The following is a 12,097-nucleotide window of genomic DNA, read 5'->3' as shown; positions in this document are numbered from 1 at the left end:
ACTATATACTATATACATACTATATATTATACACATGCCCACACATTTATTATATTACTATATTATAATATGAAAACGCCACATGTCACCACCCAGATAAAAATGGTTGATGACAGATACAAAAATTCGATGAAGAAATTTCTTGTAGAAAAGTTAGACTTTTAGCCTTATAAAACTTTTTTTATAAGATCTGAGAGCTTAAAAAACACTTTGTTTTTGTTCATTTTATTGTATTCAATTGTAATAAATCATATGTTATTCAAATTTTATGTCAAATGTTATTTACATTATCAATACCAATTAAATTCATCTTTTATATTATGTTTTATATATGTTATAATTGTTAGATAAATTTTCTTTACATAAATTAAACTATATAATTTACATTTAAAATAATTTGATTAACCATGTTTGATGCCAATAAATTATTCTAACTTGTAATCATTATAATTAATTTAATTAATAATGTTCAATACATAAATTACTTGATAAAATAAAATTAATGATTATATTGAAAATTTATAACATAAGAATCATAATTAATATAATAAATCTATTTATTAAATTAATTATCATAATTAATATTTTATTATAACATTTAAAAATTAATCATATTAATTAGTTTGATTTATCATATACTCAATTTTATTAAAATCTTACAATTTCATCAATGGTAATATATAAGTCATGTAAATGTCAAGTCTAGTAAATATCATAACATGTCTGTAACACCCCTAACTCATACCCAACTCAGATACGAATCCGAGGTGTCACATTGACTTTTCAAAACATATGTAATTAACATATAAGAAAAATTTTAAATTTTTGGTCAAGATAAAAATATCAACCTTAACTTAAATAAGATAAACATTTCACATTCGTATTTACATAAAAGTTTTGATAGTTTACATAAATGCAAAATATGAGTTTACAAAATTGATCAGATCATTTCAAATTAAACATATAATACATTCCAAGAGTTTACAAAATTAACACAAAAACCTACATTTAATTTGTAACATCCTCAATACCGGGTTAGTGACTAAATTGTTAAACTTCATAATTTGGTTACTAAAGTAGAATAATTGAATAGTTCAAGGACTTATATGGAAAATGTTTTGTAGGATTGAATTGCAAAGGAGGAATAGAGGGACAAAATGGTCATTGGCAAGGAAATAATTAAATTTTGTTATGGTTATATATAACCCACGTGGATGGAAAGGAGGAAAAGATCAACATTCCTGAGTTCTCTTATTCTCCTTCCTTCTTCATACATGAAGGCTCAAAGCAAAGATATTGATCGTAAACTCGTTCCGGAACAATCGAAGAATTAGAAATGGTTGAGAGAGATAAAGGTTTAGAATCGATTCGAATCATGTAAGGCTAAGGTGAGTGCATACCCTAGATAGAGTTGTATGGAGATAAGACTTGTGATAAATCTATTTCCTATAGTTAAATTCATGATTTTATAATTATGTACATGTATATATAGATATTATGGTTATATTGATTACATGCATAATTCATACATGCTTTAATATGATACAATATGTGATGAATGAAATCATCAAAGGATAATTCTAAGTTATGTATGAAAGGATAAATGATCATATATGTGCATGTGATGTGTTTATATGAGAAGGATAAAAGTGATTTGAAAATGTGTCAGGTATTCATAATTAAGCCCATGTTATATGATATGAGAGTTGTCGGTATAATTGGCATGCCAAGAGTCGAGGGATTATAAGTGGTCCTTGGGGACATAGTGGTCCTTTGGGACAAATTTTTAGTGCCCCTAGTGGAAATTTATTCAAGCTATGGTGACAACATTTGTGCACAACATCAGTGTACTCATGTACCTTCTGTTCTCAATAATGTACATGGGCATTAAAAGATAAATTAAACTGAAACTCTCATAAGAAGTTAATTGTCATTTGTGCATGTTATGATCATATATGTGATAGTTTAGTAAATATATGCAAATTGGAATGTTATGATAGAATGATAGTAGTACATGTTCATGAATTCATTGTTACATGTCCTTTTATGCATCACTAAGTTTGTGACTTAGCGTGTAAGTGGTTTCCACGTAGGTACCAAGAAGCAAGAAGACCAGAGTTAAAGTTTAGAAAGACAACATCTCCTTTAAAGCGATCAGATCAGAAGTGCTTTAAACAGTATGTTATTTTGTTGTAAGAATTATGTTGGCATATAATTACGGTTTAAATCACAAATGCTCTGATCGATTTTTGTAATCATTTTGATAGTATTAATGTAAATTATTGTAATGTACTTTTAATAAAAGTCTTAAATTTTATAAGATTTTGTCAAAATAAACGTTTTGAAAAGTCAATGTGACACATCGGATTCGTATCCGGGTTGGGTACGGGTTGGGGGTGTTACATAATCTGTCCTGATCTGATCCAAGTGGTATGTTATCCTCAACCAATCAGTCTTATGCTTTCTTCAAACCTACACGTGAGGAAATCACACGCTAAGTTGATGACTTAGTGAGGCAAATACTAATAGTGCTAACTTAGTAAACGAAATCTTATTTGTTTTTATCAAAACATTTTACAAAGAACTCTCATTATTTTCCATATCACCAAGTATACTAATGTATATTATTCACTTTATTTCAAATGCCCAATGTATACTCATGAGAACTCTAGGTATTTGAGTACATTGAGGTTGTGCACTAATACTGTCACCACAGCTCGTAATTTGCACCGAAGTGTCACATAATTGTCTCGAATGACCACATAGGTTTGCACCAAAGTGTCACATATTTGTCCCGAATGACCACATAATTGTCCCAGAGGACCACATAACACCCTCGACTTTTGGCATGCCAACTATACCTCTAATCCTTATACATATACCTTGGGCTATTAATCACATAATTATTTTCACTTATTATTCGAAGTTCTCTTATTCACATAGGTATTTTCACATAGAGTCTTTTCACATACATTTGTTCAAAGCCACATTTCCATAAACATATAATCATAAAACATAACTTATATAATATAAATTAAATAAAACATTGCAATGTAACAATAAGGAAATTGTAAAGTTTTCGATAAAAAACAATGAGGTTGGATTATCGCTAGCCTTCCTCAATTATGTTACAAAACGAAGAAGTTGCACTCACCTTTGCCTCAAAGAAGTTCTAAGCAAAATCCTTAACACCTTCGAATCAATACTTAATATGTCGAGCTGATCAAAAATTGATTACGTTCAAACACTAAACAAAACCAATTCAAAAATCAATATCGTTCTTCGAATACTTAAATCCCATAAAAAACTTATGATGCAAGAAACACTTAATTTCCAATCCATGCATAGAAGTATTGGTACTACCACTACAGTATCGATACTTCCCTTCAAGGGTATCGATACCTCTCCAAGGTACCGATACCATTCTGAGGTTCTGGAATTGTATCTTAAAAATGGTATCGATACGATCCCCCTGGTATCGATACTACCAACTCAGTATCGATACCCTCTTCAATTGGTATCGATACTACCCTTAAGAATTACATAGATTTAACCCTTGAGGTATCGGTACAGTTCTAAAGGTACCGATACTCGAAGCCCAGAATGGCTATTTTCACTTCGAAAATAACTCAAAATCCTCCTAAATCTCTTATATTCATCACATCTTAAGCCTTTAAACTCAGCCTTATACTTCTAAACCAACTTATCCTCATTTACTACTCCCTAACATATAAAGTATAACTAAAACACTTACATCTAAAAATCATATCATGTTTTCAACCAAGCTCTTAATCATTTCTAATACTCCTAATCCTTTAATTAGCTCATTGACAAGTCAAATATCTCAATCAAACTTCAAAAACTACTCCATATCAAAATTTCATTTCTAAACTCATTTTACCAATTCATCTCTAATTTACTTCTCTTGTTGTTTTACTACTATACAAGTTTTCCTTAAGCTTATATAGCACTTAAGCTTCAAAACTAACCCCAAAATTTAAGGAAAACAACAAATTTATGAATATTGCCTTTAGGAGTGGAGTTCACGACAGAAGAAGAAGACAAGCAAGGTTCAGACTTTTCTCCCCACAACACGTGCTTATCCTTTTAAAGAAACATAAGATAAAAATCTTTATAGAGAAAAGACTATATTACCCCTCTTATAATCCAATTGATATCATATATAACCAAAATTTTCCAAAATAAGTCCTTCAATTAATAACTTATTCTAATTAAACCACTAAGTTTTGAGTTCTTACATAATGGTCACTGACCTGTTGATTGGGATGTTACAATGTTAATAACAAGTCGATCATTTACAGGTCAGGTTGAAAACATGTCAGATTCATAACAGGTCAGGTTGAAACCAGGTCGGGTAATACCAGTTATTTACCAGGTCAATCTCGGGTTCGGGTTCATATCATTCGGATGCAGGTCGGGTTCGAGTATCATATTTTGAGTTTAATTCGGGTTCAGGTCGTTCAAAGGTCGGGTGCAGGTCGGATTCAGATCCATAATTTCCAGGTCCAACTCGGGTTTAGGCCAATACCAGTTTCGACTCGAGTCAGTTTCCGATCGTGACAACGCATGTCAAAAACAGTTTTGATTCGAGTCGGTTTCAGTTAATTTTACAAATCGGGTCAGCTTTTTACACCCCTAATTGCTACTTGTACACAACTTTTATCTTGCAATAGTCCCTTAAATAATTCTCTAACTTATTTTATAGGGAAACTATGTGTTTAGTATATAAATTATTATTTTTGTTCTGTTTTAGTATCTAATTTTGTTTTTCAAAATTATACCTAATGTTTAGTTTACGTTTTATTTTGGTATCATTGATGTGTCATCATAAGATAATATTATGCGATCATTGAAAAAATAAAAAAAATTATGTGAATAATTATATTAATTTAACTCTATAGTTTACCCTTCCGACTTCAAAAAATATTATTCACAATTTTTACTAAATTAGCCGGGGGAACAAACATATTTGGATAGGTTTATCTTAAAATGAAGACAACTAAGATAACCGAACCTCCACAGCTGACGTTTTTCTATCCCTTTTATCCTTTCACCGTTTCTCCGACCATAATCCAGCACTGATACGCTTTATCCAACCAAAACCATCCTTACACTCCTTTGAAAGTTTCGATCTTTAATCCTCAAAGTTTTGGTATGATATGATTTCATCATTCCGTTTCCCATTACCAGTTCATCAACTTCTATACTCTTCTTCTAACACACAAGACAATCTCTGGCACTAATATGCAACAATTATTGTCTCCCACCATCTCCTATCCATCTCCACTCTTCCATATAACTTCCCATCATTTCCCTCCAGGACACCACCTTTTTCTTAGAGACAGGTTGAGCTTTTACACCCCACCAAAAATGGCTTCTTTTTCTGGGTTTTTAGCCAAGGCGCAGATGGAAATGACTTCTGTTGGTGATGGTGGAAATGAGATTTCTTCGCTGATGGATTATGTTGGGAAAGGAGGACTAGATGTGGGAGATGACTTAGTTGTTTTGCTTTACCATATACAATTTGCTTGCAAGAGAATTGCTGCTCTTGTGGCTTCTCCCTTTAATTCTGCTCTCGCCAAACATTCAGCTCTCACCGGGGCCGCTTCTTCTGATAGGGATAAGCCAAAGCCGCTTGATATTGTGGCAGTACGTTTTACTATGCTAATTTCATCATATAAATATTGTTCTCTTTTCCCCCCTTAAGCAGTTATAAGCAACATGAACTTTTAATCTTATGAATGATTAAATCATTGCAACTGGTTTTAGTGAGTTGTCAAGACTCTAAAGAAAGTAATTGCAGGGTGAGAGTTTGAATTTGATACAGAAACAGATTGATTTGAAAAAATGTAATCAGTTGAAATTTTGGTTTGCAATTGTATAGGGAAAAAGGACTCAAGTCTTGTGATCAGCTAATTTAGTTTTTTTTTTCTGCGGAATGAAATCATATTGTCATCTCTTAGAAATTCAGGTAAAGCTTCATTCATGGCATCAGAGGAAGATGATGCTCCAATTTGGATCAATGATGATGGTCCCTTTGTGGTGGTATTGGATCCCCTTGATGGTTCTCGAAATATAGATGCTTCCATTCCTACTGGAACAATCTTTGGGATATATAACCGGCTCACCGAGCTCGATAATCAACCCGTGGAAGAGAAGGCATTGCTTAATTTGCTACAGAGTGGGGCGAAGCTCATAGCTGCCGGCTATGTCCTCTATTCGTCTGCCACAATTCTATGTGCTAGCTTTGGCTCAGGAACACATGCATTTACCTTGGATCATTCAACAGGAGACTATATTCTTACACATCCAAGCATTTCCGCCTCAAGGTAATATACCAATGTCTTGACAGTTGCATTGTTCTTCTTATGAATCCATTTAGATGAGATTTGTCTGATATTCACATCACAAATTCAGTGGAATCCTATTTGGATTTCTTACTGGTGATGGTATTCATTAGCAGTTTGATTAAATGGGAAATCTTTATTGTTTGTAAACAAGAGATTGTTTGAAAGTACAGAAACGGATACTGATATCTTTCAATCCAATTAATGATCTTTTAGATGAGATATGTCTGATATCTGCTTCACTAATTTGATGGAATCTTTGGATTTCATACCGACGATGTTCTTCATTACCAGTTTGATTAGATGAGAACTCTTTACTGTATGAAAGTACGAAAGTGATATTGATTTCTTTCGATCCAATCGATGATTAGTGCACTGCCTATATCTATGATTGCAGGCCAAATATATTCTGTCAACGATGCACGGTATTTTGATTGGCCTGAAGGTCTAAGGCAATATATTGATACAGTGATATAAGGCAAAGGCAAATACCCAAAGAAATATTCAGCTCGCTATATATGTTCGTTGGTTTCTGATTTCCATAGGACTCTCTTGTATGGTGGAATAGCAATGAATCCAAGGGATCATCTACGGCTGGTTTACGAGGCAAATCCTCTCACTTTTCTTGCGAAGGGAGCTGGAGGCAAAGGTTTGGATGGTAAAAGTAGGATTCTTTCGATCCAACCGGTGAAACTGCATCAAAGATTGCCTCTGTTTTTGGGTAGTTGTGAAGACATTGATGAGTTGGAAAGCTAAACCCTGTGTATGAAGTTTAATCATTTTCTTCTTTAGAACAATTTGTCTCTTGTTTTGTGTTGTTAATACTTTTACTCGAGAATCGTAGCCCGAAGATGACGAATACGAAATAAATCATCTTCAAATCTTGGATGTTAGCTCAGTCAGTTCATGTAATTATCCTTAAAAATCTACATTCAGTAGGTTTGGAGTTTGAATATCAGCTTACAGCAATCTCTTTTGTACCATAAAACTGTTTTGGTCTTCGTTGTTAAGATGTGTGGTTTAACGATTAATATTCTCTTTTTCTTGATGATAGTTTGGTGAATTTCTTTATTTAAAAGGTTAAAATATTATTATTTTTATTTAGAATTTTAATTAATGTATTGATACTGTTAATATTATTCATTAATTTACTTTGAAATTCTTCGTTTAGAAATTTCCTGAAAAGTGAATTATAGGTTCTTCTCTCCATTGGAATAATAGGGCTGCTGGGCTCATTACTAAACTTGTTGAAGAGATGAACTATAACTAAGTATATTTTTTTGGTCAGAAGAATTAGACCAAAAATTAGTACAAATTCTGGGAAAATAGAACTTCCATAGAAGAGAAGCAAATGAAAAGCTTTTCATAAAAAATCCCGTATAATTATTATAGTTATCATTCATAATTTACAATGTATTAATGTCAATGTTAATAACTGTATTAAAATATCTAAATGGAGAAGGTGAAAATGTCTTATTTTTTTAAGCAGGTAGTACTAGGACATAGCACATGCTATTTGAGATTAACTCAGTCAAAATCCAATCAACACTCGAATCGAATGAACTAGACTCAAATTTGAACTCGATTCAAATTTTTAACAGGCTAAAGTAAACTACTTGATACTGGACTCGAAAAGCTCATAAACTATTCAGAAAAAATAATATGTTAAAATTTTAGATTTTTTTAAATTAAGTTATTAATAATAGTGATATTTATGTTATTTTAAGAAAATACATACAGTATAAGTTCACGTGAGATTGAGTTGAATTTTAATTTTTTATTTTGAGTAAAGCTTGAAAATTTTAAGCTCTAGAGCTTTCGAGTCGAATTGAGTTTCAATTTTTTATTTCGAATCCAAGTTGAACTTGACAATTTTCGAATCAAGTCAAACTTAATTTTAAAGTTTTTGAATCGAGTTGAGCTCAGCAATACTCGAACTCAATTCTACTCGTTTACAGCCCTAGGTGGTATTAAACTTCAAGAGCAAAGATTGCATGATTGAATTAATTTTTTCAATCATACTATACAGCTTTAAATTTTCTAAATACATAACATTCGCTCAAATACCGGCTCTGTTCGTTTACACATTGCAAAAAGAATAATTTTAAGAATGGAAAAGGCTATCGCTTCTGACAAAAAAGTAAGCAAGTTTCTTGCTTTCATAAGCGATAAACAATGCCAATTATAACACTATATTCTGTTAGTAGAATAGGTAAATATATGGAACAAAAACAATATGCATATAAGTAACATAATACCAACTTATTCATACCCCTGCATTGGTTACAGGGGATGAGAAAATTGGATGAAGCAATCAAATGAATATAATACCTCCATATCGATAAAAAAACCCGCATGTTTATATGATTGAACGGCTTACAGATCAACTGTAGGATAGAGGCCTGGCATGTAATTGCCCCCATTTCCGTTTGAATCTGCATTAGCATACGAGTGTGACAGTAGTTCCCCCGAGTGAGATGACTTGCGAGGTTTTGGATTTTGGGGAGAAGCTGTGTAGGAATCGCTTGAGCCACTGATTGTAGAATACATTGATGATGTTGGCATTCCGTGGATCTTTGGCAGGCCTGCTGTATCAGAACCCAGACTGTATCCCCTCTAAACTGTTTCGGCTTCCAATGGCAATTCTTCCAATGTCTATTAAAAAAAAAAATAATAAATCCAAAAATGTTAGCTGCAGCTGCAATTTAGTATGAAATCAAAAATCGAGAAATAGTAATATGATATGTGTTGACATGCATACAAACAAGGGTAAAGACATTTGGCTCATGATATCTTGATTAATCTAATGATCATGATATCTTGACATGCAGTGAAAAGAACCCACCCTGAATGCCTGTTGGAGAACTCAGAGTGTTTCTCGAGTATGTTTTCTCTTAGAAGCAATCTCTTCAGGGTCTCATAACATTTGTTCAAACAGGTTTTCTCTGTTTAGGATCATAGGACGCACAGGACACACAAAGGTGAACAAATAGATTATCAAAAGAATAAATAATTGAAATCATGTCGAATGGCACCTGTAAAGCTTTTTGATAAAGACATTGTGCAGTTCACGTTTTGTATGGTTTACCTGGATATTGATATTATCAACAGAGATCAATACTCATGTATTGCTTCAGCATAGCAATGCAATATTGCACCACAACTTTCTTTGGAAAAAAAGAGGCCTATACAGTTACAGAAGTTATAGGTTCCAAAATAAGAAATATTATGAGCAAAGTTTTAACCAACTGCCTAGCTCCATGTTACAGACAAGTAAACTGGATACAACATTCATAAATCATGTAATTCATCACTGTTCTAACATAACTAAAATACATCAACCACACAAAAACAAACAGTATCCTAGTTCAACTTTGATACATGATATATGCTAATCTGATAGAAATCAGCATGCACCAAATTTTGCTCTAAGTATAAATAAGTCAGACTTCCTAGAAACATAAAAGTTTTGATGATGTCATAAACCGTTAGAAATGGACAGTTAAGTGAAAATGTCATATATAACCAGAGTGACGGGACATTTAAATGGAAAAGAAGAGCTCAGCATGCAAAATGGCATAAAACAATTAACACGTGCCTTAATTGAAATGAGCAATATGAAGAAAGAAAATTTTCTAAAAGTGATCTACCATCCACATTAACAACGTACTAAAAATAACTTATTGTGAAAAGTTTTATAAAACACAGATTATGATTTAATATCTTTAGTTCAATTAGGTTCCATGGTTACCTCCTGACTACGATTCACAACACCTACATAACCAGATCGAAGGGGAATCACTTTTCCAAGCAACAGATTACGAGCATCAGTACCTCTGTCCATTATATCCAACTGATTCATACACAAATAAGCCAAAACTAATCAGAAAACTAGAACATCTTATACATAAGTTCATAATTTGAAATAGAGATTTTGACATTGAAAGATGCACCTTTGTAATAACACCAATAGTCCTGTAACCTGCCAGGCAGTAAAAAAATAGCAAGATTATTGAATTAAATACATGGCAACTCACTGCAGAAGAGAGATGTTGATAATAGAAATACCATCAGGATCAGCATTTACAGCAATGTGAAGTGCATCTGAGTTTGCTAAGTCTGAATTTGCTGGAGTACAGCAAGAATCAGACAGCTAGGCTGTTTAATATACGACATGATCATTGTTCTAATCCGAGCTTCAATGTCTGAGGGCTGGTCACCCACAGGAACCTTTGTGATTCCAGGAAGATCCACGAGAGTGATATCGAGAACATTCGGGGAGAAAATCTTAAGTCGGATCTGCTTGTCTGACACACCTTTGTTTCCCCCAGCCTCCCTGTCTGTCTCAGCCTGCAGTCAATAGAGATTTACTTTAGGATCACTCAACACCAGAATGTACATACATTCTTACTTGATCTGATAAAACCTATTATTAACTTGAAAGCAATAAAAGGCCGGAGTTGTTTCAATACCTAAAGGGAGAGAGAAGAAATCTAGTTATTCCTTAGTCAAGAACATCTAGATTAAGTGATCCGCTTTTCTACTCAGTGTAACCATCAGTCTAAAGCCTAGAGACTCTATCATACTTAATTCAACGTCATTGTCACCTAAAGCCAAATTACTCCTTCAGGCAAGCTCTCAATTCCCCTTATTACAATTTACAACTATCTGTGCCACCAGCTACCGCATCCCTATCAAATAATAATTTCTCGCTTCAATATTATCTAGCAATTATAATACTCCTTGAGCAAGCAATTAGCAAAGGAAAACTATAAAAAGCCACACATACACACTAAAAGCCCTAACTTTTTGAATTGTATAATCTAAATGCCTAACTTTTGAATTTTTCAATCATAAAAAGTAAGCAATAAAGAACCTGAATCTCCCTGCGACTCTCAGAGAAGTCATAGAAGCGCTTTCCGGGCAAGTGAAGAAACTCGCCATACTCCTCCTCCGAACCATCAGGTTTACGCTTGGTCTGAGGAGCTGAAGGACGAGAGGGCGGCGCGTACAGATATCGGAACCGCGAGGCAAGAAGTCGCGGCCAACGAGTGATTCAAGCACGCTGGACTTGCCACTACTTTGACTTCCGACCACCGCCACTTGCGGCAACTCTATGGTGGACTGGGTACCAAGCTGCGCAAAGATGTTCTGTAGCTTGTTCACTATCGGAATAACAGAAGATCCCAAAGGAGCCGCAGACGATTGAGGCGGCGTCGATGCTGCAGCTTCTTCATCCATTGATTTTCAATGATAGATCAATTGATGAAAAATCGCAGAATTATGAAATGAAAATTTATGAACCAAGGTTTAAAAAAAAAGAAAAAGATAAAAGGGTGGATTCAATTAGTTTTTTTTAATAAAATGTGGATTTAATCGTATTGTGTGATTTTTTAAAATTGAAATTGTAATAGAATGATATAAAGATCAAAAATCCAATAACATAAATATAAAGTATTTTTAATAACAAATTTTATAGTCTCTTATTTTTATATTAATAATTTTTACATTCTTTTATTTTTTTTTTAAATATAAAGCTTATATAGTCTAATATGTAATCTGAAAATTTCTTGACCATGAAACTTGATAAGATTCTATTTGAGGTGTGTTTCTTAAAATTTTTAAATTCTTATATTGTCGCAACAGTTTTTCGGGTGGTCCCGGAATTGAGTTTCGACTTAAATAAGTGGGTTAGAGTCTCGCCACCGATCATTTGTTTTAAGAACAAA

The 12,097-nt window shown here is 33.1% G+C and overlaps 2 pseudogenes; one reads left to right on the top strand and one right to left on the bottom strand.

Moving 5' to 3' along the window:
* Positions 1–5,127: 5,127 nt before the first annotated feature.
* LOC120120387 lies at positions 5,128–7,141 on the top strand (annotated as a pseudogene).
* A 1,733-nt stretch (positions 7,142–8,874) lies between these two features.
* LOC120120320 lies at positions 8,875–11,703 on the bottom strand (annotated as a pseudogene).
* Between the last annotated feature and the right edge of the window lie 394 nt (positions 11,704–12,097).

This window comes from Hibiscus syriacus, unplaced genomic scaffold (genome assembly GCF_006381635.1).
Source record: "Hibiscus syriacus cultivar Baekdansim isolate YM2019G1 unplaced genomic scaffold, ASM638163v2 tig00110338_pilon, whole genome shotgun sequence".
NCBI classification, from domain to species: domain Eukaryota; kingdom Viridiplantae; phylum Streptophyta; class Magnoliopsida; order Malvales; family Malvaceae; genus Hibiscus; species Hibiscus syriacus.
Note: the sequence above shows the minus strand (reverse complement) of the source record. Positions and strands in the feature narration are given on the sequence as shown.